Consider the following 7787-nt stretch of genomic DNA (forward strand, 5'->3'; position numbering starts at 1 on the left):
ACACAAAAAACAATTAAAAACAATTCACAGAGTGAAACAATTAAAATAATTTCAAAGGATAAAAAAAAAATTTAAAATTAATATTAATTTAAAGCCTGAGAAAACAGGTGTATCTTACGGGGCTTTTTTAAAGCAATCAGAAATGGAGAAGCTCTTATTTTGACAGGGAGTGCATTCCATTCCTGGGGCTGCCACAGAGAAGGCCCAGCCCTGAGTCACCACCAGATGAGCTGGCAGCAATCAGAGTAGAGAGAGCATGATCAGAGGGGGAATGCCCTACTGGCTGGCTGGACCCCTAGTGGTCAATAGGGTTTGCTGGTGCTAAGAGTTGATGCCATGCAGGACCAGCATCTCCAATATATGAGACCCAGCCAATGCTATTCACAAATATGACCTTTTGATGGGACATTGCTTATTACCACTCAGTATATTTTGGCTACAGTTCAACTCAAGCTTAGGTGAAACCTTAGGCCCTTTCATTGGAGTGTTTAGATGTTACACATGCTGGACTGTATCTGTAATATTGAAGGCAAAATTAAAAGGTTTGACAAATAACAGGTTAATTTTTCGTGTGCAGGTTTTTAAAGGAAAACTCTAGTAAGCCACAATCAAATGAAGATGGCAAGTTGTGCAGTAATAAACTGTGCACTTATGATTTTCATACAAATTTTGATGATTAGATCTAATGAAGGTCAGAGGAGTTTTTGTAGCGCATTATAAATCAAGAGTAAGATCAATAGTGCTATTTTATACTGTTTCTGCAGCTAGAATGTTTCCCTGTCTCCTATACCTTTTCCTTCCTATACATTGACATTCACAGCTACCTCAAAAGCCAAAAGCAGCTAAAAAGCCGGGTTTCAGGCCCAAGGCACTAACCTTACATTTAAAACACTATCAGGTGCATGTGAGGAGAATATAAGCAACTGAACTGTCACTGACCACTTGACTTAAAATCTCAAAGAAGATGGACTATAACTTTGCCAAAGGCACATAAGCACATGTTGAGAACTTTGCAGATCCTGATTACTCGTTATTCTTTTAACCTTCCTACATTCATATTATAAAGAAAATATATTTTAAAAACATATTCTCTGAATTTCTCTTATAACCCCTGCTAACTTGGCAAAAGGGCACCTTTTAATGTGGTGATTCTCTTTATTTAGCAGGGGGAGAGTAACTGGCCCTATCCACCCCCAGCACAGTACCTCCAGTGACTGTTGCTAGTGTCTGTCTTATGTTTCTTTTTAGATTGTGAGCCTTTGGGGACAGGGTTCCATCTTATTTGTTTGTTATTTCTCTGTGTAAACTGCCCTGAGCCATTTTTGGAAGGGCGGTATAGAAACCAAATAAATCATCATCATCATCATCATCTGAGGTCATTCTAAATTTCCCTAATATTCAAGAGGTCATTATGCATCCACAAGTTAATGTATATAGAAAGATAAGAAAATCCAAATACTTCTCAAAATTGTCTGATAGTTGAAAGATTTTAGATGATTCCAGCTGCAGGCTATTTTATAGCATTGTATCATCAGGTTCTTGAGAAATTGTTGCTCACCGATAAGCTTGCCCACTGCAGTGCACCCGTGTAATGATATGTCAAATCACATTAATTTCAGTGTTATTTGTGCATGCATGGCTGTATTGAGTTTTGCAGTTTAGCTTGGCAGAAAAGAACACAGCAAGCAGAAACTGGCACTGTCAGATAGTTCCGTTATTTTGCCATTGAAATTCCACAAGATTTAATATTTCCAAAGTGATTGTGTATAAGAAAAAGAATATGCTATTGAAGCTGGATGACATCTTGATCTTTAGAAACAAGTACATAATGTTCTAAAGACAAAGCTGTAGGCTCAAGGTCAACAACAAATGATTTAAAAAATGTTCCTCTGCCAAGCAAACTAATGCAATGAGAGATGAAATACTGCTATAATCACAGAAGTATGCACCATAACTGCCTGATAACTACCCATAAATTCATCTGAAATACATCAAGAGATCCAGGACATTTTGACCTTGACTCAAGAAGTTAGAAGTGACCTACAGAACAAGGGAGAGTATACCATATCTGGACTTCCTTTGCCAGTCCAAAGAACTACAAGAACTACAAGTTCTTGGGGGTATTACTGGACCCGAATTATGCAGCTTGGGGGTATCACTGGACCTGGTTCTGCTTTTGGAAGCTCAGGTGGAGGCGGTGGCTAGGGGTGCCTTTAAGAACATAAGAACATAAGAACCGCCCTGCTGGATCAGGCCCAAGGCCCATCTAGTCCAGCATCCTGTTTCGCACAGTGGCCCACCAGATGCCGCTGGAAGCCACAGACAGGAGTTGAGGGTGTGCCCTCTCTCCTGCCATTACTCCCCTGCAACTAGTACTCAGGCACCCTGCCCTTGAGGCTGAAGGTGGCCCACAGCCCTCCGACTAGTAGCCATTGATAGACCTCTCCTCCATGAAGTCATCCAAACCCCTCTTAAAGCCATCCAGGTTGTTGGCTGTCACCACATCCTGTGGCAGAGAGTTCCACAAGTGGATCATGCGTTGTGTGAAAAAGTACTTCCGTTTGTTGGTCCTAGACCTCCTGGCAATCAATTTCATGGTGTGACCCCTGGTTCTAGTGTTGTGTGAGAGGAAAAAGAATCTCTCTCTCTCCACTTTCTCCACACCAGGCATGATTTTATAGACCTCAATCATGTCTCCCCGCAGTCGTCTTTTTTCTAAACTAAAAAGCCCCAGGTGTTGTAGTCTTGCCTCATAAGAAAGGTGCTCTAGGCCCCTGATCATCTTGGTTGCCCTCTTCTGTACCTTCTCCAGTTCAACAATGTCCTTTTTAAGATGTGGTGTCCAGAATTGTACGCAGTACTCCAAGTGTGGTCGCACCATAGTTTTGTATAAGGGCATTATTCAGCTAGTGCGCCAGCTGCATCCCTTTCTCGAGAAGGGAGATCTGGCCACAGTTACCCATGCCTTAGTCATGTCATGGCTGGATTACTGTACCATGCTTTACGTGGGGCTGCCCTTGAAGAATATCTGGAAACTGCAGCTAGTGCAAAATGTGGCAGCTAGGGTTTTATCTGGAGCTGCCTGTTGGGAGCACATCACACCCATTTTGAAAGCGCTGCACTGGCTACCAGTTTGTTCCGGGTCCAATTCAAGGTGCTGTTTTTGACCTTTAAAGCCCTAAACGGTTTGGGCCTGGGATACCCGAGGGACCACCTGCTCCCAAGGGTTGCTGCCTGCTTGATGAGGTCATCTGAGGGGGATCTGCTCTGGGTGCCGACAATGAGGGAGGCTCGGTTGTCATGCACATGGGACAGGGCTTTCTCTGTTGCTGCCCCCAGACTCTGGGATGCTCTCCCAGAGGCTATTCTCTCCTTGGACTCCATCACAGATTTTAGAAAGCTTGTTAAATCTTGGCTTTTTATCCAGGCCTTTACATAATTGTTTTTATTGCTGCTTCTGTGTATTTAACCCACGCATAGTTTTTATGTTTGTATTTTATATATTTTAAATCAGATTTGTTTCATATTTTTAGCTTAATTTTTAATTGCCATTTTTATTGTATGTTTTTTAACTTTTGTAAACCACCTTGGGATTGTTTTTAATGAAAGGGGGTATATAAATTTAACAATAAATATAAATAAAGTTCTTTGACAATCCAAAGAATGACATTCAAGCACAGAATAGCTAAGCATGGATTGGAATGCAGGATTGCACGGATTGGGATAAAATAAGATATAGCAATAGCAATAGCAATAGCACTTACATTTATATACCGCTTTATAGCTGGAGCTCTCTAAGCGGTTTACAATGATTTTAGCATATTGCCCCCAACATTCTGGGTACCACTGCGCCACCAGGGGCTCATATGTGGATAGTTTATTTTAATTAATTAATTAATTAATTAATTAATATCCTGTTTTTCTTCTGAGGAGACCAGAGAGGAGTACATGGTTATGTTTATCTTCACAAAAAACCCTGCGAGAAAGGTTAGGCTGAGAGATAAGCAACTGGCCCAGAATCACCCAATGAGTTTCATGGATGAATGGGGATTTGAACTTGGGTCTCCCTGGTCCTAGGGATGTGCGAACCACCTTGAATTGAGCCAGTTCACCATCGAACTGGTCTTGGCCCAGTTTGTCTCAAGCCAAACCCTCCGGCCGGCTCAGGGCCAGTTCCTGGGTTCTAAACTTTTTTTTAAAAAAAATTAACTCACCGCTGGGGGTCTGGCAGCCTTGAGGGGCACCGGGGGGAACTACTAAGTCTTCCTCTCCCCCCACCAGCCTCCCCCTAGTCCTGCAAGGGCCATTTCGCCAGCACCCCCTGAGGCTGCTGGACCCGTGATGGTGAGTTAATTTTTTAAAAAGTTTTGAACCCCTGAACCATCTCAAATTCCAGCTGTGCTGGGGTGGGGAGTTTGGTGCCATGAAACCGAACATGCCCAGTTCGGTTTGAGTCTGGTTTGGACTCAAACCGAAACAGGCGAACCGGTTTTGTGCACACCCCAGCCTGTTTCTAGTCCAACACTCTAACCACCGCACTACATTATAATGGTTCTGGCTATAAATGGCAGTAACATCCATAAAGTATGATGACAGCACAATCTTTCCTTTCCTTTAGAGGGTAAAACAGTCGAGCTGCAATATGCAGAAATCAACCTTCTGGCACAAGGACATGGTAATTCTGTGTCTGGGCTTCAGGCTGCAAATGTGGGCTTTCATGACTAAACACTCTTCCATTAAAAAAAAATAAAAATTCTCCACATACAGAAAACTAGATTTCAGAGACAGGGTTAGTTTCAAATTCCTCTTGATGACATTTTGCCTTCCATGTCAAAGAAGTTTGAAGAACAATTCCCTCTGGGGTGAATCTTCTCTCCAAAAGACTGCCTTCTCCTGAATGAATCTACCTACCTGTCGAGGTCTGTTGAGAATACCCTGTTCCTCATGCCAATGGCTTTAGAATCCCAGGTGTTGGACACACAAGACAGGGCTTTCTCTACTCTTGCTAGGGATGTGCATGGAACCGGTTCTGTGCATTTCCAGGAGGGTGGGTGGGGGGGTTTCTTTAAGGGGCAGGAGAGGCGCTGCCTACCTGTCAGCCCTGCCCCGCAGCTTCTCCCCACCTGCGCTCTCACAAAAAGCAGACATGTGGGGCTGCAGCATGCCTCTCTGCAGTCCCAGTCAGTGTGGCCATACAAATGGCCGGCACTTGTGCATCGGCCATTTGAATGGTGATGCTGACTGGGCCTGTAGGGAGGCACACTGCAACACCACATGTCTGCTTTTTGTGAGAGTGCTGGTGGGGGGAAGCAGCGGGGCAGGGCTGACAGGTAGGCAGCGCCTCTCCTGCCCCTTAAAGCAACCCCACACCCTCTGAACCAGCTCAAACGCCAGTTGATGGAACTGGTTTGGCTCTCCTAGAATGGTGCATTAAACAGGTTTATTGGTTTATTGTAAATGTTTGCTGGTCAATGACCGAATAAACTTATAACTAACTAACTAACTAACTTAAACAGTTCTGTGCAAGTCCTAACTCTTGCCCCCAGAATGGGGAACTCGCTCCCCGAAGAGATTCAAACAGAAATACGGCATGTGACAAGGAATGTGTTATTAAAACAAATGAAAAAATAAATGAAGCAACAAAAGAGTTAGAAAATGAATGCAGGGCTTAATATTGAAAATGGTATGATTAAACAGTTTTTTCCTTGCACAGTCCAAACGCTGGGTTATTAGCATTATTTGTATACTAGTAAATAAAGTGTGCATTCTGCAAGCAATGGTGCATGTCCCTGGCTGCTACTAGGGGTGTGTGAGCCAGCTTGGTTTGAGCCAGGCTTGATACTGTAGGTTTGGGGTCGAACCAGAACATCCTTGACCAGTGTGAGTTCGAATCGAACTGGGCCTGGTTCGAACTCAACCAGCTCAGAGCTATATAGGTAAAGGGGAATCTTGTGAGGATTCCCCCATACCAGCACAGGCAGGGGCAGGGGGGCTTTCCTACATATAGAGGGCATGGGAGGAGAATAAAAATGTACTTACCAAGTATGAACTGTGGCAGCAGGGGCTGGTGGGGTTTCCCCCTACCCCCGCCAGCCTCCCTCTGAGTAGCCGGGGCCTGGTTTGGACCTGGTTCAGGCCTCAGGCAGGTCTGGAAGTCACTAAAATGGCCTCCGTGCATGCACAGAGGCCCAAACTGGAACCAAACCAGGCCTGAACCGGCCCAGGCTACTCAGGGGGAGGCTGACAGGGTGGGGACGAGCTGCTGCCCCCCATTGCGGCTCATACTTGTATGTACATTTTTCCTCCCTTCCCACCCCTCTTTATGTAGGAAAGACCCCTGCCCCATACTGATAATCCTCACTGAATTCCCCTTTACCAGTATAGCTTGGAGCTGGTTTAGCCGGCTCGGTTTAAACTCAAACTGGGTCCGGCTTGACTGGGCCAAAACCAAGCCAGGCTGGGTTGGCTTGAATCCAGTCCGAATTTGATCCAAACTGGAAGCTCCAGTTTTGTGCACACCCCTAGCAGCTACTGGAAGTGTCCCCTCTCCAAATCCAATCCTGGAGAACAATGGAACTCCCAGAACCCAAGATGCTATCTGATGTGTGGCGTGGTTTGCTCTGGCTGGAATGTTGGCTTCTATTGTGAGGTAAACTTCATGGCCCACATGTTGACTTTTAAGTGCATAGAAGTCCTATTTCCAGCTTTTTCTAGTCATCTATGTCATAGTGAAAATGAGGACTACATTTCAGAATTCTGGGTGTCCTGAAAGTATGTTAGTTATTTGGGAAGCGCACATTTTGATGGAGATATGCACAAATTTATCTCATTCAGACTAGTAACCACTGTGACCAGCTAGATGTGTGCTCACTTTCAGTTTTGGGTGGGCTGGAAAGTACCTTACTATTTGGGGGTAAAGCACAGGTCTCATTTTGGAGATTTGTATAGCTATCAGGTTTTAATTTATTTTTAATAATTGGGGGTGTCTTGGATTATACTTTCAAATTGCAAGAATCTAGCTCAACAGAAATTATTACCCTAGCAACTTCAATAACCCCATCATTAAATGAGTTAGTCAATGAAACCAAGTCCCCCCCCTCTCTCTCACTCTCATAAATATTAGATATCTAATAAATAAATAAATAAATAAAAATAAATATTTTTAAGGGATCAGAAGACATTGGATTTTCATGTCAACGGAATCAAAACAAGACAAGAGTATATTCAGCAACTGGATCAAGACAGACAACAAGAACAACATATGAACATATGAAGAGTCTTACTGGATCAGCCACAAGGCCTACCTAGTACACCATTTTGTTTCCCACTGTAGACACCTTGAGAAGACCAGAAGCAGGAGATGGGCATGCCCACTCTCCTGCCATTGCTTCTTTGTAACTGGAATTCAGAAGTGTACTGCCCCTGAACCTGGAGGTAACAGTCTTGATGACTGCTAGCCATCAGTAGTCTTGAACAATTGATATTGTTCCCAGTATTTAGTAGAGATGCCAAGAAACATCTCTAAGCTCAGGCTCTGGGACTCTTCACATTCACTTCAAAAGAGATGCAAGCTTCTTAAGTCTCTGAAGCTCTTACATGAACCTTAGCTCAGAAATGTTCACCAGCATTTCTCCCCCCATCCCTGCCAGCTTCCCAATTCCCAAAAGCCCTCCCCTGCCTCCTGCCCAAGCATATTCCCTCTTTCCCTTGACTTACTAGTCTGGTGGAGAGAGAATTAATAGCAGTAGTGGTACGAAGTAGGGGTGTGCACAAATTGATCATTTTGT

The sequence above is a fragment of the Hemicordylus capensis genome, chromosome 1 (assembly GCF_027244095.1).
Source record: "Hemicordylus capensis ecotype Gifberg chromosome 1, rHemCap1.1.pri, whole genome shotgun sequence".
NCBI classification, from domain to species: Eukaryota; Metazoa; Chordata; class Lepidosauria; order Squamata; family Cordylidae; genus Hemicordylus; species Hemicordylus capensis.